General features: G+C 35.3%; 1 protein-coding gene across 10 annotated transcripts in view; it reads left to right on the top strand.

Annotated features, from left to right (window-relative positions):
* The window catches only part of LOC136851902 (uncharacterized), a 633848-nt gene that overhangs the window by 162530 nt on the left and 461318 nt on the right, over window positions 1-10000 (top strand). The window lies entirely within an intron of this gene.

The following is a 10000-nucleotide window of genomic DNA, read 5'->3' as shown; positions in this document are numbered from 1 at the left end:
ATTGTTAGATAGGATTAAGAATATATACAGAGGAAAAGAGAAGGGGTGAAAGGTGTTGAAAGGACTCTATGTTAAGAAAGGAGAGAGAGAGGAAGAGAGAGAGAGGGAGATAAAGAGAGGCGCCTTAATAAATTGTGTTCTTAATCCTTTCAAAAGCTTTGCCTTGTTCTTTTTGTAAGTGAGCTCTAGGCGACTAACGTAAATTTAGCTAAATAGCTTTTTGGGGGGAAGTAACGTCTTAGGGGAAAGGCAGCCTTATAAATAAAGGAAAATGGAATAAAAGAGAGAAAAAAAGTTTGTACCGTGAAGAGAGCTACTATACATTCTCCCACTGAAGTATTGGCAGTAGAAATCCGGGAGAAAGGAATGGGAAGAGTAATCCAATACTTAAGAGAATTTCTTTACAATTGAAAAACCACGCTCCCAGAACATCTGTTTCGAAAACTGTGTACAATGGTGGCTGGGAGTAAGTTGGGTCACTGACTGGGTGAAGCGATTGTCCTTTTCAGTAGTTTGAAATATGATAATGTTATCTGTGAAAGCTGGACCGCCTCCCTTCTTTTGAAAGTGAAGTGTAAACAGTATATGGAATTACTAGATAATTGCGGAATCTATTGAGATGAATTCAGGAAGTGTATATATAGTAAGGTAGATAGTTCGTTGGACGAGTCGGTAGAGTTCTCGGCCAGCACTCTGCTAGGCCCGAGTTCGAGTCTCCGGCCGGCCAATGAAGAATTAGAGGCATTTATTTCTGGTGATAGAAATTCATTTCTCGGTATAATGTGGTTCGGATTCCACAATAAGCTGTAGGTCCCGTTGCTAGGTAACCAATTGGTTCTTAGCCACGTAAAATAAGTCTAATCCTTAATCCTAGGAGAGCTGTTAATCAGCTCAGTGGTCTGGTTAAACTAAGGCACACTTAAACTTAGTTGTGAGAGAGAATGGAGGACATCTGGGAGGGGTGCATGATCCGTAAGTCCTCACCTCGTAGAAGGGGGTGCGCCGTCAGCCGTCAATGAGGGGCACTGTAGGCATTACTAAGGAGTGTTTGCAGCGTTCCTTTGGCCCTTAGCGGCACTCACTTTTTAGCCTTTTACTTTACTGTATTAGTGCTTTTATTTTTTAATCTTGCTGTACAACTTCTCTAACTATTACTCCTTAGTGCAAAAGTGGGGTTTGTCCTAGTTCCACCTTTATTTTCTAGGTCCCTTTATCTTGCTCTCTAGCTACCCTAATTCCCTCTTTTCACTGTCTTGAAGCGCGGAATGACCAAAAGTTCCCAATTGCTTGGCTTGAATGTCTAAATTTCATAAAAATAATCTGAAAGTCTGAAGAAATTTGTGCCTAGAGAGCGAGTGGAAGGGGTGTTGATAGGGAAGGCCATTGATGTCTGTCAGGTGCGAGATTGTCTGCAAAAACGTGATGCTTTTGATTGAGGGCACGACGGATGAAGAATTCGTGTGAATGTTTTCTCCATAAAAGATTCAACCTTGATTCATTAGGTAAAGGATGAACTTGGCAGTGACTCTTGTCTTGATTTTCACTGGAGTTAGCTCATACTGCAGGAAATACCTGGATGGGTTGAAAAATTTAGTTGGTATAGATAACCAATAAAATGATGAATTATTCACATCTACTTTAGATTTAGGAATTTAAAAACCTGTTGCTTATTATTCGTCATTTAACTTATAAAAATCACTTAATCATATTTCGCTTATATTCTACACAAGTCTTTTACAATACAAGAGAATTATATCGCCTTATATAAATTATATATTTTTGAACTTGACTGTAAATGTTTTTCTTTTCGTATGACAATTCAATTTGTTTCAACATCCATCAGTTGAGTATCTATGAAACAATAAATCTGTAGTGTTTAAAGTATTAATGAGTTTTGGGTTTGTCTTTAAGGGAGAGTTTTGTTTGATAAATGCAATTTAGTTCAACAGTTGTGTAAATTTACATAAAGTAAAACTCCACTTTGAAACAAGAATATTTTGAACGATGACCTACGACATTAGTTTGCCTTAGATTTGGATATTATATGAAGTGTTAAATAATGTGAACATTTCATAAAAAGAGTTATACTTTGAAAATACGTTTGTAAACTGGTAGAGACCAAAGACTGCCATCCACATTTTTATAAAATTATATATATATATATATATATATATATATATATATATATATATATATATATATATATATATATATATATATATATATATATATATGTATATATATTATTACATATATGTGTATATATATGTGTATATGTATGTGTGTATATATGTGTATGTGTGTATATATTTATATATATATATATATATATATATATATATATATATATATATATATTTAGAAAAATGTTAGCAACATTTAGAACCTAAATTTTACAGAGACAGAGCGTCTGAAGGATCTGCTTGCACGTTGGTCTCTGTCTCTGTCTGTCTCTCTTTCTATATTATATATATATATATATATATATATATATATATATATATATATATATATATATATATATAAAATATATATATATATAATATATATATATATATATATATATATATATATATATATATATATATATATATATATATATATATATATATATATATATATAGATAAATAGATAGATAAATAGATAGATAGATAGATAGACAGATAGACAGACAGACGAACGCACGAGCATATCCTTCAGACGCTCTGTCTCTCTGACATTTAGGTTCTAAATGTTGCTAACAGCGTATCAGGTCGATGTGAACGGCGGAGGTGTTAACCTGAGGGCCTTGTTAATCCTCTCCCTAATTGGATGGATTTGAAAGGAGGCATCTGTTCCCTCCAATAATTCAAGAAGTAGTAATCAATGGAAATGCCATAAAGGCGTCTGATGGTCTCACCTCTTCCTATTGTGTATTAAAAATAGATTTGTAACGGCGTGAAAATTCTGCTCAAAATTTCGTGTGTTAGCTAAGTTAGACTTGCGTATAATTATTAATATTTTGATTGTATTTAAATTAATTTATTAACACCGATTCGTAATAAAAAGAATATGATTTACCACTTCAGTAATTAGAAACTATTACTATTGCCTTTGAACAAGGTACACATTAAGCCTCTGAAGCCAAGCTGAAGTGATCCAACGCGAGATCATTGTAACTAGCTAATAAATCAGGGCAAATACCTACAGCGAACGCAGCATGGCCTAGGAAGATATTCATGTAAATAGGTCACTGTTCCGTTAGTCTCGTAGCTCCCAAGGGAAAGTATATACGATATTTTTAAAAATATTTGTGATTTTCAAATGCATGTGACTGTATTCCAAATCTGTTTACTGTCGCTCCCAAGAGATGCTTTGGAAGAAATACATTCAGAATCGCAGAGTTGTGGTTCCAGACTCTTAAGCCAGTCGCGGTTCTTAAGGGGGAAATCCTGTCACATATTTCATTGGGTAACAAGTGGTAGATTTCAAACGCTGTGTCTAAGATGTATTCGGCGTCTAGAACCTTGGGAAAAGAATCCCATTTAGAAACAAAACTGGATCAGACTTGTATCCAACGAATGAACTTGGAAATATTCGGGTTTAGTGGCAAAGAGAAATGTTTTGGCTGAATATTTTGGAAATGGGAATGTTTTACTAAATTTTGGAAACATATACTGCACTAAATCCTTTCTCTAAAAGAACGTTATCATATAATTTATAACATATTTATTTTAATTTTAAGACTGGAAGTTGCAAGTAAATCTCCAAGTATCATTTACACTTACAAATGAAACCTTTGAAAGATTTAGAAAAATCGTTAAAAGAAGCTTTACTTTTGTTGTATCCACTCACTAGAATAAAAAGAAAACATGTCCGTATATTCCCATTGCGTGTATTCCATAAACATGATAATTTGAAATGGAAATCTTACGTTCCATGCATATCTGTGCTTTATCGTTATGAAAAAGCGAAGATTAGTTATATTGTAAGTGATAAGCTTTGGCTTGGAGCTGAATTCTTGACTCCATTTTTCTGTCACAATAGGATTTACTTTCAAGGTTGTCACTGTGGAGACTGGCAATCGCTTTAAGCTACATCCTTCAATCGCTGTGAAATTCTCCTTGTTACAGTCGTGATGACTTCTTTCAAAATAATAGAGGTTCTCGTCAGTAGCGCAACTCCGCACGCTCAAAATAAATATTAAATTACGCTATCTGCACTGCAAATTGGGTTGAAAATTAGACTGCATATTGCTTTGTTACATTGTTTAAATTATCCATCCTTATTTCTGCTCTCCAATTCCTTTCTGATTATGTTTTTTTAGCCTCCTCTCTTTGCCTGTTCTTGACTGCCTCAATCACGCCTATATTTCAACCGTTTGGTTTTGATTTAATAGCTGATTTTAATGTGTGACCTGATCTCTCTCTCTCTCTCTCTCTCTCTCTCTCTCTCTCTCTCTCTCTCTCTCTCTCTTTTACGTTTGTACAATCTATTTGGTTAAACCTGGTTGCGAGTTGATCATACTTACGGCTGCTCCTTGCAAATATCTGTTCAGCGTTATAACCAGTCACATTTATTGCACTGCGCGCGCACACCGCTAACGCAGAATTTCGAAAAGAGAGAAGTTTAGACGGAGAAGACAACCAATGTATGTTTCAACCTCCAGGATATTTTATTTGTATCAAGTAAATATGTGGTTGCGTGAGATGTCAGTTAATAAATATTGTGAGATGTCTGTCTGACAATTCTGTTGACTATTTTTGAAATAAGCAGATTGGCTACGCTCCCTGGTAAAGGCTTTTAACCTATTCTACCGTCAGGAAAAGATTAATTCCTTGCTTTGTTTTATACCATTGTGTTTTCAAGAATGAGTGTTATAGAGCTCATGGTATTTTATGATTATAAGGCAAAGTTCAAAGTTGTATGTTTGATAATGCTCATACAGTTACGTGTTCTAAATAATGAGATCTTAATAAAAATTTCATTTACCTTATCAGCTAATTCTATCAAAGATTTAAGCTTCCGGACTGACAACGAACTATGTGTCTAGTAAGTTATTCCCGAGGTTTGGTGAACTTGATAATGAACAACATTTATGGCTTAGTATTTGAGAATAGAAAAGTGTCACCGTGTATATGAATATATATATATATATATATATATATATATATATATATATATATATATATATATATATATATATATATATATATATACATATATATATATATATATATATGTAATGTGTGTATATGTATATACATACACATACATACATATATATATGTGTGTGCGTGTGTGTGTATCTACGCGTGTATGTATATATATGCAGTATATATACAGTATACATGAAACGTATAAACGTCATAATTCTAATAACACAACAACCCATAAACTCATAGAACTCTATTGGTAACTATCCGAATCCGACACGCCCACCCTTATCCCAATAGCTTACAGATAAGACATGGGTGGTTCTTCTTAACTTTACCCAAACCATTTCCCGAAGAGGCCTGAAACCGAAGTCCTTTGGATTTCATCACCTGTTAACCTCAGTTGTTTATCTAACATTTGTTTTTTTATTCTCTCATGCAATTTGTGAGATGTTGCAGAATTATATGAACATTCTTACGTATTCCATAAAATCGAGTGTATATTATGAATGATGATGGTAAGGTTTTAAAACGTATAATATCTCTTGGCGTTTATTGAATGGGTATAATATTCTGGCCTTACTATCGCATGAAAAAAGAAGCTCCTAAGTGGAATAGATATAGTGGAGCGTATACCATCTGGCAGCAAGTAAACTTATATGATAGGGGTGAACAATATGAATCTTTTTTTTCTTTAAGTAAACAAATAACGAAAGGTATCTTTTGATTATATGAAATCTCAGTTAATTAGTCTACAGGATTTTCTATTCCCGGCGTCTCCGTTACCTGAGTCTATGTCAAATAGTCCTGTTTTACAATATCTTTTGCAAAGATCTTTCGCCATCTTAGAGGTTCTTAATTTCTCTCTCTCTCTCTCTCTCTCTCTCTCTCTCTCTCTCTCTCTTCTCTCTCTCTCTCTCTCTCTCTCTCTCTCTCAATTTGAAGAAGTAGTTTTACCAAAACATAAGCGGCTCTTTAGAAACGCAGAGCGTATTGTAATCAACACTTCTTATGCTTTATGTAACGAGGAATACCTTGCTTTATATGAAGGTACAGCTTTCCAATTAGTGCCAGAGGGCTTTTTTTTTCCCCCCTGCAAATTTGTATGCTCCTTGTTACTTGTCTTAATTGCTTTAGTACATGGACTGTGTATATAACTGAAACGAAAGATGGGATATTATTTAACTTTACTGAGTTTACTCTGGATTAAGTTTATATTAATGGTCTATACTCCCCCTCGCTCCTTAGTGGAATGTCTTTGTAGTTTATATGTATGTATGTGTATATATATATATATGTATATATATATATATATATATATATATATATATATATATATATATATATATATATATATATATGCACATACATGTATTTCTGTGTGTGTTGATTTTCAGCAGATTATTTAGGTCCTAAATAGTCTGCTGAAAATCTTAACGTAATATACTACAGAAATACTCTTTCTGTTATGTATGTGCATATGGTCACATCAATGGTTTTGTGGCTTTGGCCAAACAACAGAATCCAGATATTCTAGTCATCCATTGTATGATACAACGCCAGGCATTAGTTGTGAAGAATTTGGAACCAGAAGTGGAAGCTGTGTTAAATGATGTGGTTAAGATTGTCAGTGTTGTAAAGGGCATGCACTAAACACGAGGATGTTTCGTGATTTATGTGAGGATGGAGAGGCTGAATATTCAACCCTTCTTTTTCCATACGGAAGTGAGGTGGCTTTACGTGGAAATGTCCTGAATAGAGTGTGGGCTCTTAAAACAGAACTCGAAATGTTTCTGACTGATCAAAACACACACTTGCAGAAAAGTTCAGAAAAACAACCTGGCTAGCTCTTCTTGCATACTTAGCTGACATTTTTGGACATGTAAATGAACTGAACAAGGAATTGCAAGGAAAGAAAGTCAATCTCCTGTTAGCAAGGGAAAAATTTCAGCATTTGTATCAGAGCTTCAGTATTGGAACCAGAAAAATAAATGCCAATAAGACTGCTGCCTTTCCAAAACTGGGAGAGTTTTTGAAGACTGTCAAGACTGCAGTCTTAGTGACATAAAGGAGTCAGTCACAAGGCACCTGACCAAACTTAGAAATAGGTTCTGTGACTATTTTCCAGAACTTGATTCACATACTATCAGCTGGGTTGTAAATCCCTTCAAAAGTGAGCTGGCTGATTTGCCTGAACAGCCTGAAGCTGATTTGCCTGAACAGCCTGAAGGATTGGCAGAAGAGCTTATTGAACTTCGTTCCAGCAATGAAACAAAAATGGAATTTGAGAGCAAGGATGATCTCAAGTTTTTGGATGTCAAAACTGCAAAGGCTTATAAAACTGCACATATGGAAGCAACTAAAATGCTACTACCTTTCGCAACAACCTACCTTTGCGAACAAGGTTTTCTACCCTAGTAAGTCTAAAAAAAAATACAGAAACCGGTTGAATCCTGAAGACAGCATCCTAGTAGCAGTAACATCAAAAATCCCTGATTTCGAGTTTGTTGTATCCAAGATGAAACAGTATCATTTTTCCAAAGCCAGGTAGCTGATATGAAAATATTAAAGATTTCAATCTGTCGTTAAAATATTAAAGTTTTCAATATTTTCTTAATTATTTTTCGTTGTGCGCCATTCTTATGCCATTCTGATGGTCAGTAGTTTTTCTTGTATGCCATGTAATGCTAAAAGAGTGTTTTATTTCTGTTTATAAATGTGATTCTACTTTTTTTCTTGTGTGCTATTTCCATGCCAAAAGACAGACTTTATTTCCTATGATAGATGAAATTAACAATTAAACATTTTTCCAATTTACATTTTTATTTATTTATTATCCATGAATTTATAAATCCAAGAGTACTTCCAAGTGTGGGGGTAAATTAATTTACTACAAATTCTATTGGGGTAACACCCAAAAATGACCCCCTGATTTAGGACATGCTGCTTATGTATAAGCCCATTGAAGACTGATGTCTTTCCTCCCCACCTCTCTCTCTCTCTCTCTCTCTCTCTCTCTCTCTCTCTCTCTCTCTCTCTCTCTCTCTCTCTCTCTGTGTGTGTGTGTGTGTGTTTTAGCAATAGCCATCGACTTTCTGTTTGGGCAGCTTTGATCTGACACACATATTTGTTCTTACTGGAGGCCCTTTGACGGCAAAGGACCAGTGAGAAAGTTGGTCGGGAATACAGCTTATAATGTGTCCCAGGTGTGATGAGGAAATGGCAAAAGACGAGTGTATGTGTGATACAAACATTGTTGTCTGCAAGATCTTGTATTTTGTCTTTCATAGCGTGTATGAAGTGAGAAATCTATATGTAGTGTTTTCCTTGTGATATGATTGTCTCAAATTAATTCGTATTTTCTCCTTAAATGTTAAAAGAGTGTAGTTCTAATTATAGATTTGTATTGGAGATAGTGTCATCAATTTTATTTTTAGTATAAGGCGAGGGCTGCGTTGATCGTTGTGCGAAACATAGGAATTGTATTTTTGGTTTATGTAGGAGCTGAGCGAGTGTGCTACCAGGCATATGTATCACAAGGGCAGAAGGTTGAATGATTTTTATTAGTGAAAAATATGGTTGTTAGTCCCTCGACCTCGTTTGTCAATTCTTTAAAGAATGCTCTGAGTGTTGACGTAATTTTAAACTGTCTGTGGGCGTGAGGCTTCTTTCATACTAAAGCTATACGATTCGATGCTGCACGTAGTTGAGCAATACAGTAAACCATTGTAGGGTCCCCGCTGTGACCCCGCTGGGACGCCCCAGGCATCCGCCGTCCAAAACAAGCTTGGCCTGCCGCAGACCATCGCTTATCCCCAGAAAACACAAATCAAAGACGGACGGCTGAAGCGGTGATTTTCATGCATTTTCAGGCACTTTCAGCGTATCATTTGTAAAACCAAAACCATCTGTACATGTCAAACGCTTCAAGCTTTCGAACCATATGTGATGGAGAATTCTCATTATATTGTACAAAGAATTAACTGTTTTCTATGTGTGAGAAAACGCACCTGACCATAAAATTATGCCTTTCTTGCTCTGATGTTAGATGCTACCTTTCCGTTCGCGGATGATTATGTCTAGTCAAAAGTTTGTGACAGAAAATCAGTAAGTACCCAGACGCTGTATGGTGCCTTTATTTAGCTTATTTAAGGAAGAAAAAGAATAGAGAGTGCCGAATCCATTTGGTTCACCCCTTAAATGTACAGCGAAGGCATGATGTGCATTTGCCACGCTATCAGAGGATCTAAATCGGGGTGACAATAAATTTTTTCAGTTACCTCCTTACGTCCCAGGCATCCTCCGAGGAACTGCTGCAGCGGTATATGATAAGCTGCTTAAACAAAATGCATTCAGAAACTCAGTTTCACTTGTACAAAAATTAGCATTTACCATCCACATTTTTTCACGTATATTCCAAATATGTGCAGTTGTAAAAGTTGAACAGGATAATAGTTGACAGTAATTGAACCATAAAAAAATTTTACTTAGTAAGAATAAATTACTTATCACACTTTGTGTGTGTGTGTGTGTTATTTTACAGTTGTTATTTAATAGACAAATCTGAAAGCAAAATGCGAAGATTAAGGTGGCTTTGTGAAATAAAGTTAAACTCATCTGTCATGTCTGAAAACAGTATCGATTGATGGTCTTCCATTGCATACTTGCCATTTTTATTCCTCGTGGATTTCTTTCGTGTTCGAAGATTGCTGTCTAGTTCTGTACGCTACTAGTTACGTATAAAACCGCAAGATGTAAAGACGCGTGTTGAACATAATGGTCTCCCTGGATCTTGGCAGTGGCATACATTTGCGACACCTCACAAGCCTGGCGGTACTCCGTTCGTGAGTTTTAATCTAATTGT

The sequence above is a fragment of the Macrobrachium rosenbergii genome, chromosome 24, assembly GCF_040412425.1.
Source record: "Macrobrachium rosenbergii isolate ZJJX-2024 chromosome 24, ASM4041242v1, whole genome shotgun sequence".
In the NCBI taxonomy this organism is placed as follows: Eukaryota; Metazoa; Arthropoda; class Malacostraca; order Decapoda; family Palaemonidae; genus Macrobrachium; species Macrobrachium rosenbergii.
Note: the sequence above shows the minus strand (reverse complement) of the source record. Positions and strands in the feature narration are given on the sequence as shown.